General features: G+C 25.4%; 1 protein-coding gene across 4 annotated transcripts in view; it reads right to left on the reverse strand.

Moving 5' to 3' along the window:
• LOC129613622 (adenylate cyclase type 2) overlaps positions 1 to 13,594 on the reverse strand; it is a 120,838-nt gene extending 107,244 nt beyond the window's left edge. For all 4 annotated transcript variants that reach the window (XM_055527756.1, XM_055527758.1, XM_055527759.1 and 1 more), the window contains exon 1: positions 13,278 to 13,594. The gene's annotated coding sequence lies outside the window, so the exon portion shown is untranslated. The remainder of the gene's footprint in view (positions 1 to 13,277) is intronic.
• Positions 13,595 to 27,449: the final 13,855 nt, after the last annotated feature.

Genomic DNA, 27,449 nt, shown 5'->3' on the forward strand with positions numbered 1-27,449 from the left:
TTATCAATGACCCTGATGTTTATAATTGGCAATCGTTTTAGAAAAGAAGAAAAAATAAATGTTGTTTACTTTGTGTGTTATATTATATAGTGTGTTTTTGTGACGGATTATTAAACCGTCGAATGATGCAGTGACGAACATTTAGTTCATGTTTTTTCAATATTTCAATGTTGCAAAAATTTGTTTTAATTAACATTATTGAGCTAAAAATGAATGATTTCATTATTTATTTAAGAAAAATTTTATCTTCGGCTAATGAAAAATTGAGAAAATTTTTAGGGCAACAAGAAGAGAAATTTTTAATTCATAAGGCAAGAGAATCGCGCACATGAAAATGAAAATTTCGAAATGGTAATAATTTAAATAAAAAAATATTTTTATTTTAGTTATTTTGTTGAATGGATGCCAAAAAATAAAATTAAATTTTTTTTTTTTTTAGAATGTAGAAATTTGAAGGTGAAAAAACTTTTATAAAAATAAAATATAAAATTACACACTAAGGCATACAGCGCGACATTTTATTTTATAACATGATCGTTTTCGAAATTTTTATTATTCGAAATTAGAAAAAAAAAATCTATTTTAAAATTTTTTGTTAAATTCGAAAGATTGCGTGTGAAGAGTGGGCGATAATTTAATTAAGTGAATAGATTTTTTTTTTAATATAGCTATATCGTAATTACATAAAGTACTCATTAAAAATAAAATGAGAGCAAAATTTCTCATTATAATTTGAGGTCATTGACGCCTTTACGATAATTTACGAAATGTCGATAAATATTTATTTAATGTTACATAACTGTACGCTTAGGTGTTTAAATTTGTTTCTACTCCAAGAAATATTTTAATATTAAAAGTTTTAATAATTACTTTAACAACAAGTTTTTTTAATTTGACAAAATTATTTTTTATTAAAAATATTTTCACTTTAAAATTTAGAAATTTCTTCAAAAAATAAATAAATGGCCAAATAAGCAAAAATAAATATTTTTTTTGGAATTATTATTCTTTCAACCACATTAGAAATGGAAAGTTTGTATGCATTACAAATGGTCATTAAAATGAAACGGTCATTCGGGGCTCATTATTTCTGGCTTCGCAGTTAATATGTAATGTACGAAAACATTTAACAATTTTTTTAATTATTGTGAGATAACAAAATAGCAAGTAATAACCACACGACTTCTTTTAAGATATAAGACCTTAAAATACAGGCAGAACTATATGTAAGTATGTGTATGCTCAAGTTTTTTGTATAAATTTAAATACTTGTTACGAGTATTAACAAATAGAGAGAAAATGTCATGACATATTGTAATAACAGTTTTTCTCAAACATATGCATATACATGTCTATTTTTATTGTCGAAAATAACGCAAACTCACCATTTTTATTTGCGAATATAATGTGAGAATTGTTGTATACTTATAATATAATTTAATCAGACATTCACAATGTTAATAAAAAATGTTCTTATATAATTTCATTTAAAAATAGTTAATTTATAAATTTTTTTATATTATAATTAAATAATTAATATAAATATTTTCGCATAATCCGAATTAACAGGGCCGTATTTTTGTGCCCAGGACCTGTCATATAACAATTATATTATATATAGCACAAGATTGCAATAGCATTTAACATGACAATTATTTTACTGAATATAAGAATATTTAGAATCCGGTATTCGATATCCAATGATCTATTTGTATGTTATTATTACAGCCAGAGCTGTATTCAGTAATTTCAAGATATATATGTACGTGATGTTTGTATTGAAACACTAAGTATATCTGTATTCAATTTGCATAAACCTGCGCGCAATTAGACAAATACGTTATAGGAATTTATTCAAAAAAAACTGTAGACTTTTATCAAATTTGTTGAATAACACATATATCACTCTGCTTACGCCATCATAGAATTGTTCGAATCCAATCAATTTTTCTGAATTATAAATTTGAATACACTGAATTCAAGTATTTTAATATCTTGATTTTGTAACAAGTGGACTTAGACAATTGTTCTTTGTTGCCACAGAAATATTTCCTAATTTTATGATGTCTCTTGAATTAATTCATTAACAATATTGTCGCAAGGTTAAACATATTGAACTTGAGACGATTTAAAATGCTACATAGATTTTTAAATAAATTCTTACATACCAAATATATATATATATATGTATATTATAATAATGAAACTAAAAATTATTTGGCAACATTTTTTGTGAAAAATTTGTACAAATGTTTATTATATATGTACAATGTTATTCACATTTTATATATTTATGTTTTATATTCAAAGTTCACATTATTATTTTCTAATTTTATGACCTTATAATTAATTTCATACAATGTAAGTTGGTATAAGAAAATTTTTTTAAAAATCTGAACGAAATCTCAGAGTATATAAGAGTAAATAAATGCACATTTTTGTAAGAAAAAAACAAGAATTAAATAATTTCAAAAAATTCTGTAAAAAAATTTTTTTTCTTATCTTTAAAAATTGAAATTAAATTTTACAATAACCTAAAGACATTAAAAATTTTCACAATTGCCTTAAAGTGAACATTTTGTTTTGTTCTACAATAATTTTCCATATTATCCTTGTAAAATAATTTTTTTTTTTTTTAATTTTGTTTTCTTTAAATATAATTTTGTTGTTCCGTCAAAAATGGCAAAAAAAAAAAACAAAAAAATTTTAAGCTCATTGTCCTGTAGCGAATTTAATTAAGTAGGTATATAACAAGAAAAAACCAGGAATGGAAAGTGTGAAAGAAAATAAAAGCAAAATGCAGGACTATACACAAGTACATAATATAGGACCGTTAACGGGATATTGGTATGAAAACATTAATGGATCAGTGATTTTGGAATTTTAGAAAATGGTTAATTGATGAAAATGTTTATAATGGTTTATTTTGTATAAGCTTCTCAACTATTCGTCTATTCAAAAACAAAAATATTAAAAAGGAAACAGGATGAAAGCACGTTCTTAGAAAATAACGTGAATGAAAAAAAACACAAATAAAAATTAAGGATATTTAGGGTAAAAGGATAAAATATTTTCTTTTTCTAAAACAAATTCCAAGAAAATTAATTATTTTACAAATGAAATCTAGTTCTACGATCTCAGAACTTAAAAAATGGTGGATTAAGCTTTAAGCCTAATTAAACCCTAAGTCTACACGATGCTCAATTTAACAAACCATTTTGACCAATAACATCGAATATACAATATAAAAAGTATCAGTTGCTTGGTTTGAGTCCCGGGAAACTCCTTCAAATTCAATAAAATTTTTAAAATTAATTTTTTTCGCATCAAGCTAATAATTTTTTTACAATTTGATTTTTTTTTTACTCAATTGAATAAATTTGACCTAATTTCAATTTTCTGCTCATCATTCATTTCCTGTATAAGTATAAATGCAATCCACAAACATAATATAGAAAATCTATTGCAAAAATTTTCATAAAATTTTCTAAGTTAAATAAAAAATCTCATTATTTTCATGAAAAGAAAAGCAACATGAGTTTTAAAATAATTTTTTTAAATTTATCATACTTTCTATCAATTTTTCACATGCATGAACCAGTCTTAAATAGTACTGTGTAACCTCATAAATTTTAATAAATCATACAGTAATTTTTAAACATATTGAAAAATGGAGAACAAGGATAAATTTGTAGAAAAGACGTTCGGTATAAACGAAGTTATTTAAAAAATTTAATTTATATAAATTGAGCACAAGAAGTAAGCACAAAAATTTTTATTTATGTAGCTAGTATTGATCTATGAACCAAAAGAGTTGTAGCACGACTGAGAATAAATTGGTTGATAGTAAAGTGAGTATAAATTCAAAACAAAATTTGAGAGAATTTACAAAACAATTCGCTGCATGTGTAAAGAAAACTATTCTCCACCGGCATTCTACATTCCTGTATAAGTAATAGCTTGTATAAGATCAATAAACTCGAAAGATGAGGTGGCGGATATTGCAAATTGTAATCTGAAAAATTTAATTATGTCGAAAAAGTCAGAACACTGAATAAATCTCAACTGGTGAAGTAACGGTATTAATCCTCTGTCGTGTTATTAGCGAAGGGGGGCGAGTGAATTAGTCGGCAGCTAGAATTATAATAATAAGTATCATTGTCACAAATGCTTCAACGAGGCGGTCTAATCTAGAAGACAATTTGAGAAAACTCAGTTTATTTATTGATAGAAAACTTTAGACAAATGTTCATTTGTTATTGCCAATAAGACAAACTCACATTGCCCTTCCTCCTTCCTTGCTATTTTCTAAATTTCTTGTAATTCATTAATTTTCAAACAATTTTTGCTTTTCGATTTTTTCAATAAATAATTACAAAATTAATATTTTAAATTTTTGTTAATTACCTACGATTTCTTATAAAAAGAAGAAAGATAATTTAATCATTAACAATCACCCCGCACCATGTTAAACAAAGAAACTGAAACAGCTGTTATGTTTTATCACATAGCTTATTAGTATGATGACAATTATTTTAAAATGGATTTATTCTTGAAAATTTTTTTTAATTAAATTATTTATTTACATTGAACTACGAGTATATTAATCTTTATTTGAACAAAATCATCCAAACAAAAAATATACTTTTGTTTGAAAACAGAAAAAAATATTGTTTCTAATTAATTTTTAATTTATAAAATCTAAAAATAAATTCGATGGTATAAAATAGAAACAGTTTAAGTCAACTTGCAATAAAATTCTATTATGAATTTTTCATAAATATAAATCTTAATTTATCGCATCTACTTTGAGATAATTCACATGAGGGGTTGATCCTCTCTTGGAAAACTGTGTTGTCTTAGAAAATAATTTAAAAAGCTTCTCCTCATAGCCACACAAATATAATACTCGCTGAAATCAAAACAAATTTTTATTAAGTCTGTAAATGCTCAATGTAATCATATAGACTAGTGTAAACTTTCTATAATTATAATCTCTTGTAATAGAAGAAAAGAATAACAAACATAAAGTTCTTTTTAGTGGATTTATTCTGTCATTCTATTAGCTCTATATAGTTCTTGTTATTTCAAAAATTTTTAGTTTTGAACTTTTACTATACATTTTGAATTTATTTATTAAAAGAAAAAAATATATAGATTTAAAATTTGTTTTTTTTGATTTTTCAAAAAATCAAAAGGAAATTTGTAAAAATACTCAAACAGAATATTGCTTAATATTTCCTGGTATGGTCGGTCATTTTTGCCCTATTGCTGTTCTATATTAACAAACCATACTTTTTGTACTCGTATGCAAAAACAAATTTATTTTGAAATTAAAATTGGAAATTATGCAAGGATTACAATTAAGTAAATTAAACATTTTGAAGGCAATGGACAGTATTAGGAAAATTTTGACAAGTTTTCCCTTCTCTTATACTCCTCCTTCTATTTAACCTTTATCGTCCATTCTTTTCACCTGCCTTTCCTGTAATTGATGACACCTATCAGTTTCTTAAACTTATTTGCAATGTTCATTGTGCCTTTTTGGCGAGATGCTTGATGTTTGATCTAAGCAACAGCTGTCAGACGTAATGTCATTCATTTTCGGAATTTTGATTCGCCATTTTAACTTAATATGTTCAATTAGAAAAAAATAATTTAATTTTAGTAACAAACAGTCCACACTGCAATATACAAGCACAAATATCCGACTAGCATCATCATAGTTTTACAATTTCAGTGGGTTTCACACGAGGATACCATCGTCATTCAGACTAAAAGTTTACCTCAAAATATATTCTCTTTAAAGTTTATTAAAATTTATTATACAAAATTTATTATAAGATTTTTATCTTTATAAATTTTTGTTGTTTTTTTTTTTTGATATTCTACTCTGCGAATCTGGATTGCATTAATTTAGAAGACGAAGAAAACAAAAAATAAAGAGAAAATGATGATGACAGCAAAAATAATCACAAATATTTTATTTTACAGCTTATTTCACAGTCCAATACATCCTTAAATTTTAAAATAAATTGAAACAGTCGGAGTCTAAAATTTTATTTATTATAAATTCGTACAATAGTATAGAGAGAAAGAAATATGAATTTAGACCTTGAATTAATAAGAACGTGTATGATATGCCGTATTGTAATTTAACTTGAATTTATTAAAAAGTTTTATATGCTGATAAAAAGATTTACGATCAGCAGAATTTTTTTTATTTAATTTGTTGATTTTTATTTTTGCTTTGCCGTAGCTCGATTAATGAATTCTTGGTGTCCCAATTTGTTTATATTATCAATTTATTTTAAATAAATAAACAAATTAAAAATACAGTGTATTTAGCTGAAAGATCTTATTTGCAATAAATCTTTAATGAATTTGGTAAGCTATAATAATTAAGGAAATGTGCGCAAATTTATTTATTGTTTTTTAATAAAATCATGTGTTGTGAGTGTTATTTATAGATAAATAATTTAACCCATGTTTTGCCGGTGTTCTAGACATTGTTCTTTTGTTTGATAGCGTTAATAACTATGTTTGCTTATTCGGAACTAGTTTGTAGGTAATTTTAACTGGCATATGTTAAAAAAAAAAACACATTTTACAGGATTTTGTTAAAAAATACTTAAGTATTCTAAATTATACAAGATGTCTTGCATCTATTGTGCACTGCTATATGCCATTGCACAAACCTTCATGATAGAGTAAAACTTTTGTAAGGAAACAATTTTTACAGCTCCACAGGTAATTCTCGACTTTCTGCTTTTTGAAATTTTAAGAATAGGAGCGTTCCTGTGTCAGAGTTGCGCTTAACAATACAAGTAATATAATTCTTTCATACTTCAAATCAAATCTGCCATTAAATTTTCTAGGTCACGCTTGGATGTCACCTCATTAACATAACCTACTTTCTTTTTTCTAAAAATAAAACAAATTCTTTTGAAATTTCAAAAAATTTCCCTAAGAATTCAACAAATTTTTTAATTCTTTAAAAAAATGTGTATAGCTATACATCAAAAGACTAATATCATTAATACGAAAGAACGATGTCGCTGCAAAATTAAAATAAAATTCAACATGTTGATATCATAGACCGTTTTTAAAAACAAAATTTCATTTTATAAATATAGAATTTTATTTATAGACAATCCCACTTACTCAAATAAGTAATATTGTCTACCAGACATCATTTTTTGTAAAAAAAAACACATGTTGAATCAGCAATCTGACATTTACGTATATAAGTAAAAAATGTATGTATAGTAACTGAAACATATGGACTCTAGTATTTTATTGTAAAATAATTGAAATTCTTTTATTCTTTTTCATGTAAACTCCCCAATTTAGAAACAGAATTTAAAAAAATTTTATTTTTGTGTAATTACAATAAAAATATCGATTAAAATTTAAAAATAACTAGAGTAAAGCATTGCATATTTATTACATTAGCCCTAACAGAATTTTATTGCAACTATGTATGTATGTAAAAATATAGAATTATTAAATTTATTAACTGCACTATAAAGACCTTGTGTAGTCACTCATTAAAATTTTCTGTTCATTTGTTAATCCTCATTCTGTATATACATTTTCTGTATGTGTGTTATTTGGAACTTGTAAGTAAATTCTATACAATTATGTATTGCACTTTTATATGCTGTCAAATAAATATAAATTAAAAATTATAATAAAAATACATCATTTTTTTAATATAGTTATATAGAATAGATTATTATTCATCATTATCATTATCATCATCACCGTCATCATGCTGTGAATGAATGAATAATTAGAGTCGCGGATGGACAACACGCTTCACTTATAATATTGTACAAATACAATATGTGGGTAGAGTGTTCTATTTGAATTGAAAATTTCCGTTTACTTACTTAATATTAAAATATAAATTTTCTAAAATATTTATATATATATATATAAATATCTAAAATACTATATGAAAACTATTCATCATATTTTATGAATTATAAAATTATTATATAACAATATTAAAAAAATGAGGAAAAAAAAACAAAATTCGCATTCTTTTTAGAGTGGAAATTGTTAATTTAATATAGAAAATGAATGTGTTATATGAGTTTAATGGATGTGGTTTGTATATTTTAGGGTAGCTACATTTGGCCCATTATGAAACAAAAAAATATTTCTAAATTGAATTGAGTTGAATTTGAAGCGAAAATCAAATATTTAATTGTTTTTTTTTTATTTTTTTTTTTTAATATTAAGAGAGTGTTTTTCTATTTATGTATATAATTATATAATATATATGAGTAGTTGTTAATGTTATGGACGTGCGTACGTAAAATCAAATTGAATTCAATTAGATTATTTTCCATAAAATAGTCATTTGTTTATAATGAAAAATAAAATATTTTTAAAATAGAAAAAACCTGAAAATACTTCTATTATAAACAAAAATAAAATTTTGTTGTTAGAATAAAATTTAAAATAAAATTAAATGTTTTTATTATTGAGAAAAATATAGAAATTTTTTTTTGGTGCTCACTAAACAAAATTGTTAAAAAATTAAAATGTACGCATTAAATTAATTGTTATTTGAAAAGATTGATTACATTAAAATTTGTTTAAAAAATTTGAAATCCATCACTTAAAAATGAGCACAAAAAATTATTCGAGTCTCGATATTTGATTCTTTTCTTATTATTATTTATTACTATGTAAAATGAGAAAATAATGTTGAATTAGAAATTCTCGTTTTCTCAACTTTGATAAGATTCTTAAATTTTTCAACCGCGACTCAACAAATTCTTGAACCGTAATTATTGTAATATTTTTGTACTGAACTCAAATTAAGTCCTTGAAATAACAAAGAGAGAATGGGACTAAAATTAATACTAAGAGAAGCAGAATTAAATGAGCGTTAGTTCAATTTTCTCTCACCTCGTGAGCAAGACATTCTAGCCTTATTCTAGTTGTCGCGTCACTTATGAGACATTTGTCGTTGTAACTGTCACATCATTTGTAATATGATATTCTGATTGTTGAGTGACGCGAGTGCGAGAAATAATCAAAAATGAAACATTTCAAGTGAAATTGATACATTTTAAAAAGAAATTTTGGCGAGTAAAGTTCAAACTAAAAAAAGTGTTCAGGGTAGTATATTCATATTTTTAAATAATAAAAAATGTCATTTGCATTATGGTTTACGGATTCATCTGATTCCGGTAGTGATAATATTAAAAAAAAAACAACAATTAAAGATCAAAAGACTTAGGATTAGAGACAGCTCTAATCCATTTTATTTGCCAAATGGAGTGTAAGCCAATACAATAATTTTTTCAGACTTCCAAAGGAGGACTTTGTATATTTATTGGATATATTCGAGGGAAAAACGAGTACCCGTAAAAGGCGTTCTCTGTCATGAAATTTCCAATTCTTCAAATTTATAAGTACTTTCACGCTAAAAACAAAAATTAAATTATATATTTTATGATTTAATTTATATATAAAATTTATTATCTTTTATGATTTTGTTAAATTGTTTTGTTTTAACTTGCATTTTTAGTGTATCCTTTTTGCTTGTCACTTGTTAAATACTTTTCGACAAAAAACGTCGTTTCACTACAACATATCTCGCATCAGAAAGACAACTAGAATATGGCCGAAACACATTTTCCTGCTATTTCCCGACAAGTGTCACTGCGATCACCGTTTAGAATATCAAATTCAAGTCGTAACGACAATTGTCGCTCTACTTCGACAACTACGAGTAGAATAAGGTTCATTGTCCCTATTACAAAGAATAAATTATTACTCACAATTCTAGTTTTTTCATAAATTGGCACTGATTGTTCTTACTTATTCGGATTTCTTTTGGTTTGCTCATAAATTTGGTTGAAAAACCTAAATTTTTTTTTTAAAACGAATAAATTTTTATCTTTCTAATTATATGTAACTTGGTGGAGTGTTACCATATTGACAACAAAATTGTAATTTTGTTTTAAACAATATTTGAATGAATTACTGATTTACCATCCGTTTAATAAATAAACCTGTAATATATGAAATGTAATAATAATATTGTAGGATATTTTTTGTTAATATATTCGCTCATTAATTCAAATACCAGTTGCATCGATAAGGTCTGCTGAACTGAAATGCCTTACACGTTTATGAATCAACCGGATTAGTATTTCAACTACAGCTTTCTAACAATTTTAAATACAACTAATTTACTCATTCCAAACATTGCTTTAGAAACAGGTGTGTTTACTCAATTTAATATTATAATTATATGAATAGACCATTTTTTTTTTCCTAAAAATTGCATACAAATTAGAATTTATAAAATATTTTTATTAAGAATTTTTGGAACAATAACCAATATCCTTATTAAAAATTTTAATTCAATTATTTACAGTCAATTAATAGAGTAAAATTACAATATTATTAAAGTATAATTATAAAATAAATTTAAAAACTTTAATTTTCATATAGGCATTAATTTTATTGTATTTTCGTATTAAATTTTATCCTCCAAACTATTTTATTCTTACGAGCTTTACAATTTTCCTATATCACCTTTAATATTCTCTAATGACCGTTCGTATTCGCATTCAATTTTCATTTTTTTTTTGTATTTTAACTCCACCATGTTTTGTCTGTACCTACACACAGTTATCATATATATTATGTTAATTTTAATAATCCCCATTCAGGATATTAAAATCATGTAAACAATGTAAAACACATAATAAGTTTACATTGCAATATTATAGAAAATTGTAAGTATACTTATGTACGTACAGTAATGTTAATAAAAATCGGAACACCTAAAAATTTAAGAATAAAAGACCTTTAACAGGTATTTAAGAAAAGGTAGACGTTATCTTTGTTCTAAATTAATATTAGACTTGCTATTGTGCAAGTATAAAAGTAGGGCACATGCATTGTATTCAGTTAACATTAATTTTGAAATTACAAAGATAAAATAAAATAAAAAAATCTCGCAATTAAGATCGAATGTAAAATTATTTATTATAGCTCTGCACAAGGAAGGACTGTCATTAGTCGAATTTGGAAACAAAAATGAAAGAGGCAATATTATTATTGCAAATTTATTAAAAATATATAAAGATAACGACAGCACTGAACGAGCTATTGGACGAGTCTGGAAGACCAGGAAAAACTTCAGGTGTAGACGACAAGTTTTTGGATTTACGTGCCGAGAACAACATATTCACTACTTCAATAAATCTAAACGCGGAGCTGGAACATGTACATAGAATCAAATTATCAACTTTTACAGTATGTAAACGACTCCTAGTGCAAGGACTATGTTCAAGAATTTTATTTGAAGCCTTTTAAGAACAGTGTAAGATTAAAATGGGCCAAAATTGCTCTAATGATATTTTAGAAAATGTTATCTTCTCAGGTGAATCTGAATTCAAACTTCATGTTTGCGATGAACGGCTAAAAACGAAAACCGACAAACGATTAAGAGCAGACTGCAAGAAGTACCTATTGAGACTAAGGTTAAAAGTAGTGGTTACTTATTTTATTTTTTTATGTTAAAAGTCTATTATTATTTCCAAGAACACATTTGGAATCAACTATTGAAAAGCAACTTCAGGCCGTATTTCTTTTGATTTAAAAAGAAAGTGTTACTATTTTTATGAGCACTACTGTATATGAATGTACGATTATATGTAGAAGTAATAATATATACTTATCTAATCTCAAATCAACAAAACAAATTTTTAATGTTTTGTTGTCTTTTTTAGGAATTCATTTCGGGTATAATTTCTAATTAAGTAAAATAGAAAGATTATACTTAATAAAATTTTATTTAAAAAACCTACACACGAAGTAAGTTCCTAAAAATTTTAAATATACACGTTGCACATAAAATAATAATGTTATTGTTTCAATGTTCTAGATTTATGAATAGCAGAGATTTCTGGTGATTCACAAAGCATATTAAGCGGATACAAATGTTTACGTACCTATATTATACATAGGCTTCTCTATATTATACATAGATATTTTATACGTGATGTTCCGGATTATAGAAAATATTTACACGTCGTGTAGATAATAAATTATGTTCATTAAATCAGAAATCTGATTAAAGTTGATTAAATCAGATAAATAATATACATATAAAATGCACATAAATACATGTATACATATAAAATGTTATTATCTTGTACCTGTATGATGATGTAATATGAAAATGTAATAAATAGACTAGATAAATGTCCTTATACATATATGCTTATAATGATGATTGTTATGATGATTTATGAAATATGTTTTTCCTTATCCATTATATTAAATTTAAATTATGTGCCGGTATTGTGTATTGTGGAGCTTTATATCTACTATAATCCCTATGTTGGGCTAGCGAAATTAACTTAAAATTAGATATCAAAAGTAAAGCAGAACGGATGCTACAAAAGAAATTAGAATGTTAATCATCATCAGTTTTATTAATGATAGAATCAGTAAAATTTTCATAATTACTCTTTCTTGAATTAGTTCTTATATATAAAATTAACCATAATATATTAATCATGAAACCAAATTTTTTAGAACCAAATGAAATTCATTTGAGGAAACAGATATGCTTGGATTAAATCAAAATATAAATCATATTTTCTAAGTATAAATCAGCACGTATATGACAGCAAGGTATATGCAGCTTAGACAATAGTATTTGTGTTTCATAAGAATTATAATTATTTTCAGTTCCAAATAAGGCACACTGCATCACCTGACTGGATTAAAAAAAGATAGATTAAGAGACAACACGTTTATTCTTAAAGAAAACACTGCTTAAACACTGAATCTAGTCTGAGCTGGGGATAAAAAGGGCTGCAAAGTATGTTATTTGGAGCTGAACGCTTATTTAAATCAAATTATTGGATTTAATATTTTAAGCGCCGTTTAAACCTCTTATCGAATTTAATGGGAACAAGACAGGACAATGTTCTAATTGGAGTGTCAATCAATAAATCAATGATTATCGGAAAATACGAATTTCAATATTTAAAGTGTTTAATTCTTAAATTCTAAGTAGCTATTTTCTTTAATATTATTAAAATAAAATAGATTTTAAATTCACAAGTTTGCGGTTCAATGCTATGAACTTAAATAGCTTGTAAAATAAGAATTGAAGATTGTACACAAATAATATAAAAAATTGTAAATTTATTCCTAAACTAATTCCCAATTTTGTTCTCTTAAAGTCTTATAAATTAAATTTAATCAAAAAGCAATTCAAAACTAACCAATTCTTATCCAAATGACTTCAAATTTCCAATCAGCTTCAAATTTTCGTTTTTTTTTTTATAAATATTCCAATTGGATCACTTTCAAACTTAATTTTAATAAGAGTAATGAATTTTAAATATTTTTCAAAATAGAATAATTTTTTTTCATAATCATTGGTGGAAAAAATTATGAAAATATTTTCTACTTATATTTTTTATTTATTTCATAATGCCACCATTTTATTTTTAAAATTAATAACACTAGGGTATTTTTTTTTTTAAATGCTTTCTTAACACACGTATTAATTTTCTTAAAGAATTTTAAATTTATTTTAGCCACAAAAATTATTTGCTATTTTTTTATACTCTTAATATTTAATTTTAACTTTTATACTTATAGATCATCACTTTTTATATACATATATAAATTTTTTATTTTAAATTTATTTCATACATTCTTAAAAAATATGAATTTTATTTTTATTTATTTTTGAAAATTTTTAAATATTAAATAGATTTTTTCGCACAACTTTAAAGAAGAAATATTTTTTTCTTTTTGTGTTAAAATTACGATAATAGTCATTTTAAATTTTTTTTTTTTAAATTTAAAGTTAAAATTTTCAAAATAAAAAAATATACAAATAATAATATAAGTATGGGGCTTAAGAAATTAATATTAATTTATTTAATAATTAATTTATTTTCATTTAGGATCTACTATATTTAATAAGCAAATATTAAGTAAGAAAAATATTTCAAAATCTATAAAAAATAAATTTTGTTAATAATCATCTCATAAAATTGTCAAAATCATTCTAAAAACATATATACTTAATAATATTGCCATAAAAACCTAAAGGGGTTAATTTAATTTTGAATAGACGAATTAAATTTTTTGATTTAATAAAATTATTCAATAATAAGAGAATAACTAATTTAAATACAATTATATGCGAATAAATACAATTAAACTTTTACTTATAAAACGATCTCCCATATAACGAAATTCTTCTTAACATAAACTGTTGCATTTTGAAGCAACATGAAGCCTTCATTAACTGAAATTCTCCTAAACTTGAACAATCAAATATTACACATCATTTTGATAAAAATTCTAAATTAAAATTGCTTCTAAATTAGCAAATATAAATTTTCTTTAAACCGAAATTTTCTCAAAATTTTAATCAAGTAAACAACCTTCTTTAACAAAAAATTTTTGATCTTTAAATTCTACGCGTATATTGATTTTCAATTTATACATAAAATTTAATAACAATTAATTTGAAACAAAATATTAAACAAACCGTTTTGTATACGTATAATTAGATTTGAAAATTATTAATTCGTGTTTTATTTTCCATGCCCCCTTAAGCCGAATTTTCTCTAAACATGAACTAATTTTATTTCAAAATGGTTAAACTGTTTTTATAAATTTGCGATTGTAATTAATTTTGTATTAAAATTTAAGTTTGAAAATAATCAACTATAATTGTACTGTGAGTTCAAAATTAAGTGAAATTCTGACAGAATAAAATCTATAATTCTTCTGGTACTTAAAGCCATTATTATTCTATATAATTCTAATTTATAACAAATCTAGTAAAAGTGATTTTATAAAATTATTTTTACTTTATCTCCCAAAACATTTCTAAAAATCTCTCAAAACAAAAATTATTTATTAAACTAACTTAATCAATAAATTTTTTGAATAGTAAAGGTCTTTTACTGCCCCTATTAATAAGTTCAATTTCTCTTTCAAGGCTTGAGTTACTGAACTTGTAGTTCCTTATAGTAACTAAGAGACATGCTAATTCTCATTCCACCTTTATAAAATAATTAATATCTGCAATTATTATTATGATCATATTTTTTATTACTTTTCTCACATTTTTCCAAAATATTTCTTTAAAATTCTTTAAATAAGTAAGTATAGTAAAAAAATTTTAAAATCATATAAAATTAAAAACCGTGCTATTTAAATAAAAACATAAATTTCAATATATGTGTACCTCTATATAAATAAAATATAAATATAAATTCATACATATATTATTATTAAACTATTAATAGTACGTACAGTACGATGAAATAGTTTTGACCTTCCTCTTTTTTTTTTGTTTTATATACCAACCACTTATAATATAGAAATCAATCTTCTTTAAATACTACTCTCTATACTCTCCCTATAATTCCTACATATATATAGCACAATATTCTTTTATATTATATAGAATGATTAATAGATATTTTTAGTTTTAAGAAATTAATCTACACGTACATAAATACTTATGTATATAAATAAATAAATAATATAAAAATAAATATAAAACATAAGAATATTAAAAATAACAATACCAACAACAGATTAACAGATGATCGTAGTAGACCCCATATCAAATGGATAGAATAAAATTATTTTATTTCAAAAAAATTTTAATTTATATTTTAATTTATATATTTATATTTCTTAACATATACATACATATATACATTAACACATATTTGTATTTAATAATATTTTTTGTCAAATGGTTTATATTAAATTTTATTTTTTTATTTTCTTGAGTAATCATCAAATTTTCTTATGTACACACGCTATTTACTTCTATAGACACAATATTATTTTTTTTTTTTCGTATTTTTTAATTATTTACTTTTTTTTCTTATTCTTATTATTTATTTACTTTTTTTTTTCTATTTACTCAAAATATCAGAAATTATTTTCGCCAACGATTTAGGCGATATTCCATCCGAAAGCGAAGACATCCCGAAAAAGACTAACTGAAAAAAATGAAATCAAAATAAAAATATTATTTTTTTTCTTTCATAATTTTCTGATGAAAAAGAAAACACAAAAAAAAAAAAGAAAATTTTAAATGTGAATTTTTGAATTGTTTGAAATTGTAAAAAACAAAAAAAAAATAAAGAAAAAATATTGTTGGATGTCCGTTCATACTCCGTGTCACTTTTAAAGCTATGATAGAATTTTTTTTCTCTGTTTTAATTGTTATTTTGTTTCGTTAAGTTTTTTTTAAAGCTTTTTGTTTTTATTTTTTATCTGATTTGCGTGTATGTGTGTGAGTATAGACAATAAAATTTTTTGCAGAAAATTATTTTGCAGAACCGTTAATATTATAAGATCTTCTTATTTCATATTATTTTAAAACTTAATGCGGGTTATTCATCATCTTATAATTATTATAAATTAATTTAGTAATAGCTATCTCTTAATATAATAATATAATGCTCTCTGAAAATTTAGAAACTCAAAAACTGATTAAAATGAGCTTGTATTAAACGAAGATTGTGAACTTTTTGTGGCTTGAACAAGGCTTGTATCTACTGCAAATTGTATTTTAAAATTTTCAATCATTTACCTGATAAATATTGCGACTCGACGGTACCTGGTATATACGGCTATATAACGGTGATATGCAAAATCGAACGAAATCATCCCGAACAAAAGTTTTTTCAAAATTCTTGAAAAGGGCCGGACCCGGAACACTTCTAACATTAAAAATCTATTGAATCGCATATCACAAAAGCTAAAAAAAAGGTAGAGGTCTTTGTAAATTAATTTTATCAAAAATGCTCGTTACCTTCTATTCTCTTACCATTAAAATACTATATTTCATTCAATACACATACATATATACACAAATGCCAATGGGAAATATCCAACAATCATGAATATCTTGCAGTAATATGCAACAAAATTAAATTTAAGAACATCAACTCGAATGACTACCTGTTTATTAATATTTATAAAGCAAAATAACTGCAATGTAACGTTTTTTTTTTAAATTAAATAACGGTAAAACTCATTATGCAGAGCACTCACCTCACACACATAGTTTTCATTCTTTTCTTCTTTGTATTTCTCCTTTTATTGTTTTCATTTTCTAAAATTCATTCTCTCTCATGTTATAAAAAGCTTTTTTATGAGAGCTAAGTGAGAGTGTTGTTTTAGTTTTTGTTATTGCGTGTGATGAGTAGATAAAAACAGACCACGTGGTCGATATCAATTCTTTGTTTACATTTTTTGTTTTGTTTCATTTTTCGAGATAGTTGATAAAGTTTTTCTGTCATGTTATTCTTTTCTTTCAAAAATATATTAAATTTAATCTATTTGTATAGAATTTCTTAGAAAATAAAACTAACTTCGTATAGCTTTAAAACTGTAAATATTAATTTAAATAATTTGTTTAATAAGCAACAATACAAACTGTTATATAAAAATTATACATATAATGTACATAGGTATGAACACGTATAGCTACAACTTGGATATAACGTAGGACAATATTAAATAGTAGAACGGAAAGAAAAGCGTTTTGGTTGATTTGTTACAGCTTTTTGGTGTGGCATATAATGAAAATATAGAAATTTATGTTTAATATACAAAGAGTATTTATGGGAATAATAGTATACCTAGAAAAAAATTGAGTTCATATTTTGTGCATTATGAACAAGTTAACAGTACATACAAAAACATGTATACAAATATCTGGAATGATGTATACTCAAATTTATTAAAGTGTATTTAATTCAAACGCGGGCAATTATAATTCACTGATTATAAGTAGAGTGAAGTAAATAATACCATTTATCAGAATACAAAAATTTTTCATTTTATAAATTCATTGACCGAATCTTATTATGTTTTACATTATTCATTTAATAATAATTTTCAAAGCATCTAGTTTAACAAGTTATATGATTCTTAATGAAAGTAACAGTTATACTCTTTAGTAACTGTTATACTCGTATAACAGTTCAAGTTATACAGTTATACTCGTACAACAGTTCAAGTTATACAGTTACATTCATATAAAAGTTCAAGTTATAAAGTTATACTCGTATAACAGTTCAAGTTATATAGTTATACTCATATAAAAGTTCAAGTTATACACTTATACTCATATAACAGTTCAAGTTATATAGTTATACTCGTACAACAGTTCAAGTTATACAGTTATATTCGTATAACAGTCCAAGGTATACAGTTATACTCGTATAACACTTTAAGTTGTAGAGTTATATTCATATAAAAGTTCAAGTTATGCAATTATACTCGTACAACAGTTCAAATTATACAGTTATACTCGCATAACAGTTCAACTTACAAAGTTATCCCTATGCAGCAATTCAAGTTATACAGTTATATTTGTGTAACAGTTCAACTTTTCGTTGTAAACAAAGTTTATCCTCGGGATCCAAAGTCTGTATAAAAGTTAAACAATGATAAATAAACTTCTAAATTTCTTTTTATTAAGGAAGATGAAATTCAGTAATTTTTTAAAATTCAAGTTTTTAAAAGCATTTAAAAGAAAAACTCTTTAAATAATAAAATATTTTACACATTTATTGTATATAACAAAATGACAAAAAACAGAAATTAAAAATTCTAAGAGCACTTTTAGAACATTGCGTTTGTGTTTTTTGTACCCGTTTTTTATGTAAGGATGCTTTTAGAGGAAGGAACTATTTTTTTTGTATTTAATATTGTAAAAATTTTAGATATCCGCTTATTTTCATATTATAAAAGCAAAATATTGTGTTCCACCCATTGTCAAACTGTTATATAAACTGTAATTATATGATTTTGTTTTCCTCTTGAATATTTTTTATAGTTTATATTTTGTAGAATTGCTTATATTAAAGTTAAAATTTTAGAAATGAAAATGTGAATGGAATTAATTCAAAGCAAGCAATTTTTAATTACAATTGAAAAATTTCAGAAATTTTCTAAATTAATGTAATTTTTAATCAATTATAAATTATAATTTTAAAGACTTAACATTTATTATTGATCATAAATAATTTATTTTCTCTGCATAATTAATATAAAATTCTTTTATATTAGCAACGGAGCATTTAATTTAAGTCATATAACACTTTGAATGTATAACTTTTAAGGTGTATAACACTCTCGACTTTATTTGCTTCTTCTTAACCATAAATTAGTTAAAAATAGTATGGTTACACTCATTTATGGCCCGGTAGACGCCTTAAATTTTTTATATCATGATTAAATGACAAACTCTTAATACGCAGTCAAATTTTACTCCTTAAAACTTCTGTATAACAGAATTTCCACAAACAAAAAACAGGACTACTCCAGAGTTCGAACTATTCTGGAGTAACGAGGTTACTCCAGAATAGTTCGAAATGTTATATATGTTTTTAAATGGAACGCAACAAATATAAATTTTTATAACCCAGCATGTGCCTCATGCTTTCGGATTCTTAGCATGCATTTTTATTTAAATTTAAGGAGAAACATATAGTTATTACACAAAATATATGTGTATAACCCTCAGGGGAATACTATTTTCGTATCTACAAAAATCTTTTTAAATACCCTTGAACCTTTAATGTCTTTTTTTCACTTTAAATGAATGAAAATGGAATTTATACTATGTTGTTAATGATGTACCACCACAAAATTTTAATTCAAATAATTCAATTACATAATAGAATTTTACTTTTTCTAATGAAAAACCCAAAGTTTACATTGTTTCTAATTCCTTTTTCTGTTAGAGAATGAAACAAGGATTTTCATATGTTATGCACAATATAAAAGTAAAACTACAATATTTTTCATTATGTTAAAATTAATTTTGTTAAGTAACACACAGTGAAATTTAATTAAAAACATTTTTTGGATTGTATAACAGCTTATATTATATGCTTGGAAATTTTCGTCACTAGCTTTACAAAATAGTTAAGCAAATTATTTTGCGATTAAATAAGCTTTAAAAATATTAAGAACCTAGAATAGTAATGATGGGTTGAAATTATAATGACATTATTAAAATTATTCTGGTTAGATTTTGTTCCCAAAACCATTCTAAACTACTACTTGTAGAATGGAATATACTCATGATATCACTTCATCAGAACTTAACTTGTTTATTATAAAACTACACATTCATGTTATCACTTACCGTTCATATTGGGAAAGTTCAACAATGGCTCCTAAGATTTGCGATGTTATTTTCCATCAATTTTAACTCTCACCTTTTAAATTAAAGTCCATTTTCCTCTGTGATTTCCAATTGAACAAGAATCCTTAAAAAAGTCATCTCTTGGAAATGTCAATTGCGATACTCACTCTTTCACACCATTTAATATTAAAGTCTCTAAAATAAAATATTCAAAGAAAAGCATTATTATTACATAAAATTTTATTTAATATTACAAAATTACATCGTAAAAATCATTTACAGATAAAATTTAATGTGTTTAATGGAAAATTTACATATGTATAAAAAGCATTTATAACGAAATAAGGATAAAGAAAATTTTCTGTAGACTATGCAAACAACACTTAATTTTTGTATCTGATATCGCTATAATGTGAAGTTATAAAATGCGGTGCCATAAATTACAATAATGAATTATGTAAAATTAATAGATGACAATGTGAACAGTCTCAATACATGTATGATGATTTTGTGATGCAGAACTGCTTTAAAAACATTTTAAGATGTTTTCAAAATTTTAATAACTTTTAGCTTATGATACTTGATTTCAATAAAAGGACGTTAATATTTGATTGGTCACAAATTGTAAAGTCATTCCAGTGTATAAGAAATATCGATATAATTTGATTTTGTGCAGAGATGGTTCACCAAATACCTGAGGATGAGGTTTTTGGTACAAACAAAAACTGTTACGTCTAATACGCTCACCACAATACTTTCTCCACTGGGGTACACTTTGTCAATATAGGGAGATTGGGATGTCTCCAATCCCTATATTGACAAGGCGTACACAGTCACCTAATATTTGAAAAGCCCAGCCAAAAACCCAGCTCACTTGAAGAAATAAAATCTCTTAGGAGAAAACACTATAGACGAGACGTTTGCACTCTTCAAAGGGAGATAGGGAAATGAAACAAACTGCAGAGTTGCAAGGACTTATACGATGCCTTAAAGATGAAGATGCACTTATCCCTGTCGCGCACTCAGTGTGATATGCATGGTTTGCATAATATTGGGTGACTGCTTAATCGCTGTGCATGGTTTTAGAATGGAGTTCCCAGATAATTATCTCTGCAGCAAGTTCCGGGTGAAAAGAAGACCTTGGAACACCTGCTGTGCCCCTTTCCTGTACTTAACATGATCGGGAAACCGTTGATGAGTACATATTTAGGACCTATATTCAAACCGAAAACTCTATAAACGATACGCATGAGCTTCTGTAATGTTATCTAAATGCTTCTGGAGGTTATCATGGGCAGTGGTATCGTTATAAATCAAACTGTAATCTATGCCGGACGTGGCCACCAAACTACCTAATCCAACTGAACCTATATGTTAAGAAATTCAGACAATATTTACATACATATGTCTTACATTTTTCCGAAAATCGAACAATTTTCTTTTGCAATATTTCACAACCGAACAAATATTATTCTGTAAAGGCATCAGATATCCACTTTAGTCGACCATATAGAAAGTATTAAATACGACCATTATTTTAACGTTTCGAAATATTGTATTGTGAGTTTTCCTCACAATACAATATTTCGAAATTGCTAGTTAATTTTCATAAAAACTATTATGTTCCGCAAAGAAACCCTTTTAGGTTACTTTTACATAAACCCCACTTTACTACATGCATTAACACATTTAATATCTAGGATCCCATTTAATTTACTTAGTATCCAATTAAGAAAGAACATGACCTTCTTTGTTATTTGAGACTAAAATAAATTGTTGTTGACCTTGAAATAAAATTTTCTTATATTTTTTTTCCAAATTAAAATATCCTCAAACCGAAAAAAATGTATATTAGTTTGAATTCTATAAGGACAAATAAATATACAAAAGAAATTATAGAAAATAAATTTAATGCTCACATAATACTCTTAATAAACCATTTAAAATGTTATTCTTTTGTTATAAAAAATTTATTCGAAAGTTTTTTAGTCCTTTAACTGAATGAAAATAGTCGTCCCTTTAACGAAATGTTCGAAATATTCCAAATATTTTCGAATAATAATAAGCATTAATAATGAAAACAAATAATGTCCTTTTGGGACAATTGTTTTTAAATTTGTTTATTCTTTAAGGATAACTTAATATTATTTTTGTTTTTTTCTTTGAAATTATGAATTTTCTTTTTGTATAAAATTCATTTTCTTGAAAATATTTTTACAAAATTTGATTTTGAATTGTTTTCATAGTCGCGGTTTCGGCAATGAGGTCAATTTTTCAATAAAATGTGAAATACTTTAAAGAAATGGAGAAGCTCTTGCGATTTAACATACTATTCCGCTAATCATATAAAATCTAATAACGTGAAGTTAGAATTACTCTTTGGAACATTGCAAATTCTTAGTCAATAATGTGGCAATTCCAAGCAGTAATGTGGCAATCCAATATGTGACTTAAATCAAAATCTTATATCCATAGACATCAAGTGCCTTAATAAATTCAAAATTTTGTGATAACCTAACCTCAACAAATTTGATTTGTTCTTGCGATTCTTACCAAATTAAAAAGTCTCATTCCTTCTATATTCCTAAATTTTCCATTCTGCACTCACAGCTATTCAAGAGATTTGTGTTTTGTCTACTAACTCTGAGTCGATACGAATATTCTTATAGTCCAAAATTGAATATCTTATAGATAGCAGGTAAAATTAAAAAAATTTTATTTTTATTTATGACAAATTTAAGAAACAAAGGATAGAAAGAAAAATAATTTTAGTTTGAATTTCAAGTATGTGGCATTGATGTATAAGTGATAAACGGGTATAAATAGAATTGAATATCATTTAATGATTTCCTTTTCTGGATGACATACCAATTGATTTCCCTAAAGAATAAAATATACATACACATATATATGCATACATACATATATGTAATTTTGTTTAACTAACGGCAAAGAATAAATTGAAATAAGGAAAACGAATAAAAATTGCGTAGGTTTCCTATAGTCCTTACAGGGGATACCAATTTTCTATAAAATTTATTCAATTCCAAAAAAAAAAATTATTTTTATAAGGAAATATTTTATATTTTTCTTATAAATTTTCTGTTTTGTCCCAACAAGTCCCATAAGAAATATTTATAGAATTAATAATTTTAATTAATGATAACATTCAATACGTGTCCTAAGTTCCAAAATTTTAAATTATGATTTTTTTTTAATAAATATCGTTGGTATTATTCGGTCTTAAAAATAAATTAAGCTCATGGGATTGAAAGCGGATTATGCTTACCTATATATAAAATTTAATTTTTCAAGGTTAAGGAGGTGACATAAAATGTTCTCATAAAATTTTAAAATTTTACACTAATGCGCATTTGTTTTTTTTTATTCTCCAGTCATTGGTTTTTTTTATTCCCCACTCCAGTTGGGAGCATTAGGGCCTTACACCTTTTTTTACAGTCAAACTTCGATTCAATAAATCAGTGAGCTAAGCGAGTTACTAGTGGTGTCCTTCGCTAGAAGAAGAAAGTTGGAGTAATGCACACTATTCATGTGGGTGGGGCGGTTGTAGGTAAGAAATTGAAGGTCAAATACGTAGGAGGAGTATTTGATTCTAAGCTTTTTTCGCGAAGTCACAAGGGAGTTGTTTGGGCCACCCTGGCACTTATAGCTTGTGCTGTTGATGTATACTGTCTGTCATGGTGATGGTGTCGCAGTGCGTAGAAAAGGTTACCTTTGGAACGGCTGGGGAGAATCTGGAACGATTGCAAAGACTCGCATGCATTTGTATCACAATGAAGCTTATTTTTGATATGGCTGCCATTTTAAGGTTGAGAAGAAATGGAGAAGAAATTATCGACGTAAATAGTCGGGATCGTCTTTTCGGCGACATTCCGCCTCTTGCAGTGCCTAGAGACGATATGGTAAGAAAGTGCAGTTTTGAGAAAAGATTTATTTCGTTGTTGAGCGTCAATGGGATTGGGAGGACGACTTTTCGACCTACTCAGAGTGATCACGCATCATTAGATGGTACACTGATTGGTCAAAACCAGCACGAATACGGGTGCGGGTATACTTGGGCCAAGAACCAAATTCTTTATGTCGGATAGATGGCCTTCATCGCAGCACTAAATTTGTTTTAGGTATCTGCCGCAGCAGTAAGGAGCTGTCTTGAGAAACTCTATAAAACTTATATACGACCAGATCAATCTGTGCTGTGAGCCAGGCGATGTTGTCGTAGAAGGAAATGATGTTGTTGGGAAAAGGGGGCTAACACACTTCTACAGGTTAGGGCATCACATATCCTTATACGTAGTCGCGACTCACCTTGTTTTACAAATCAACAATATATAAGGCTATTCTGTCGAAAAAATCCAGTGGTTCTTTTTAAATGAAAAACAAGGTATCACAATATCTCTTCGATATCGCCATTTTCGCGTCTCAAGTGCTATAACTTTTTACATTATATCCACTTTTTTAGTCTTTTCTATGAATAGTTTTAGAAATTTCCGTCTTACATAACCTGTTTCTATAATTTCTATATTGTATAACTTTAAATTTCATTTAATTATTTAAGCATTTATAAAGAAATTCAATATTTATAGTAAAAATTTGTGGTAACTTGATTAAACATAACCAAAATGTTTTAGTAATTTTTATTGTTTTTATTTTCGATCATTTAATCGATACTATAAGAAGTTCATTGTTAATAACAAACTTTCATATTCATAGTCCTAGGCAAGAAAACCTTCTTGCTTATTAAATTTTGTTGTTATTTAATTTTATTTTTTCCTTTAGAAAACCATTACACTTTGTTGTCTAACCGTAACCAACTGACAAAATTTTTATTATTTATTATTATTTTTTTTATTATGATTGCTTCATGATAAACAATTTGATTTCTGCGATTATGAGAGTGTAAAAATCATAATGGAGTTATAAAAATGAAATATCATTAAGAATGTTGTGTATGTGTGTAGTAAGGTGAGTAGTTATTTTTAGAATATGAGAATATAAAAAATATTGAAGAGTTTTTTCATATACAATATTGAGAATTAATAATTTTATAACATTAATTAACACATATAAAATGAAAATTTTCGATAAAATATTTTAAATTCTATGACTCATGAAAATTATCCTGTTCATTGTATAGGAAATATCATGATAAAAAGAATTCGCGTGAAACAAACATTAATGTATCAGTCAATATGCGTGCAAAAAAAAAATCACTGTAAAAAACAATTCGTCAATGACAATTAATTTTTTTAAAAATTTATAAAACCACTAAATTGAAACACACACATTGATTCTTCACAACTTGTTTTTATGTTTAAAAAAGCTCTTAAAGCTACAGTAACTGAAATTTTCTGGTATTCCAAAACATAGGCGTAGGCCGACACTTATTAATATCAATTATAATAGCCTTAAAGAAAAAGTCGAATAGTTTCAACGTTTGGCGGCCTAGGTTTAATTTTATTTGTAGGTGTAATCGCTAATGTAAACACTATCCCTCGATGATCCTTTTGAAGAGGATGCCAGTGACGAATATGAGTAAATGGAAATACAAGTAAACTCAAGCACCAATCCGTATACGAATGGATTTGAATAATTCGCCATTAAGAGAAAACTTAGGAAATCACAACCAGGAACACATCAATAGCTGCCACCCATAAAAACGCTTTTACCAAGGAAATTGGAAAGAAATCATCAAACACCTCTACCAACAGTTCGGAACTACCTAAACACCTTATATTTTTCTGAGTTTAGCAATAAAAAATTAATTAATTTCAATTTTTAATAAAACATGAAATAGGTACCTAAAGTAAATGTCAACCGAGATGTTGCCGCAGTGCAAACTTTGTTATTGCCAATTTGTTCCTGTATGTTGTGTGCATCAACTAAGCCTATCGCATTTAAAGATTATAACACCTATATTTCATTTTAAATAATTACTGCGTTATAACGGATTTCTCGATTAACAATAACAATCGATTTTTCTTATAATCGATATATATACGCGACCATGCGTATATTTATTCGAAAAATAGACATCTATAATATAGAAATTTTATTTTAAATTGCATATTATATTTTCTTTATATTGAATAAAATTCATACGTGCGTTCAGTATAATCAAATTTATTTTAAGGAGACCATTTCTAATGAATCCTTTTCTCAAAATCTCTTAATTCATTTCTAAACTAAATTGTTTATAGACGTATATTTCCTTATTAATGTTATAAATTTTGTCATAATGCCTAAAAGTATAACTAAATTAAGACTCAAACCCTACAATTTCTTATCCTATACAACAAGAGAATAGAATAAATTTTTCTCTTCAATAAATTTTAACATTAAAAAGAGTTCTCCAAATGGTATCCAATTTTGTCTTACAAGATCTACAATAATAGCCTTACCTTAACTTACCTATGTGTATTTTTACTAATTGTATAAAAAATAAATCTTGATTAAAACATTAATAAAAAGGGAAAAGTTTTTATCTTAAATTGTCCTTAAAAAAAAACGAAAAAGGGTTTTATTTAATTATGAAACCCATTTAAATACTAGGGATTAGTATAGACTTATAAAAAGTCATTTGTTATTTTTGTATTTTAAAAAAATAAAGGAAGATATATGTAGGTACTCGGCGTATTCCAATATTTTCTACTCTTTAGCTTTATAAAAACATTAAAATCAAGGTTAGAATTTTTATATTAAATGTTTAGGAACGATCGCAGATGAATAATGAATGTTCTTTTGAATTAAAGTTTTATTTATCTTGGGGTCTTTTTACCTTACTTTTATGTAAATTTAAATATGTTCATTTTGCCCCCAAATATGAGTACACTTTTTACATATAGGTTTTTAATATTATTTCTATGGTTAATACGAGTAATATCCTTATGGTTTGAAATTTTTGAGGTGATTTTGTTAAAAAAAACAATAAATATACATATAAGAACCCAAACTAACCTAATTGTATATTTTGTTCTGAATATAGTTAAGAATTAAAATGTTTATTCTTGTTTTCTAAGGAACATTAAGAGATTTTCATAATAAAAGTGAATGATTTTAGCCCATATGGGAAAAAAACCCTTTAAAATTAAAAACCATAAAACAAAACTTTAATAGAAAAATGAAAAACTTTTCCATAATGTTATAATAAAAAACCTGAACAATAATAAGAATAACAAAATCGACTAGAAGGGAGTATGCTACGATACATTTAAGCCTATTA

This window comes from Condylostylus longicornis, unplaced genomic scaffold (genome assembly GCF_029603195.1).
Source record: "Condylostylus longicornis isolate FDR11 unplaced genomic scaffold, ASM2960319v2 ptg000084l, whole genome shotgun sequence".
Classification (NCBI taxonomy): domain Eukaryota; kingdom Metazoa; phylum Arthropoda; class Insecta; order Diptera; family Dolichopodidae; genus Condylostylus; species Condylostylus longicornis.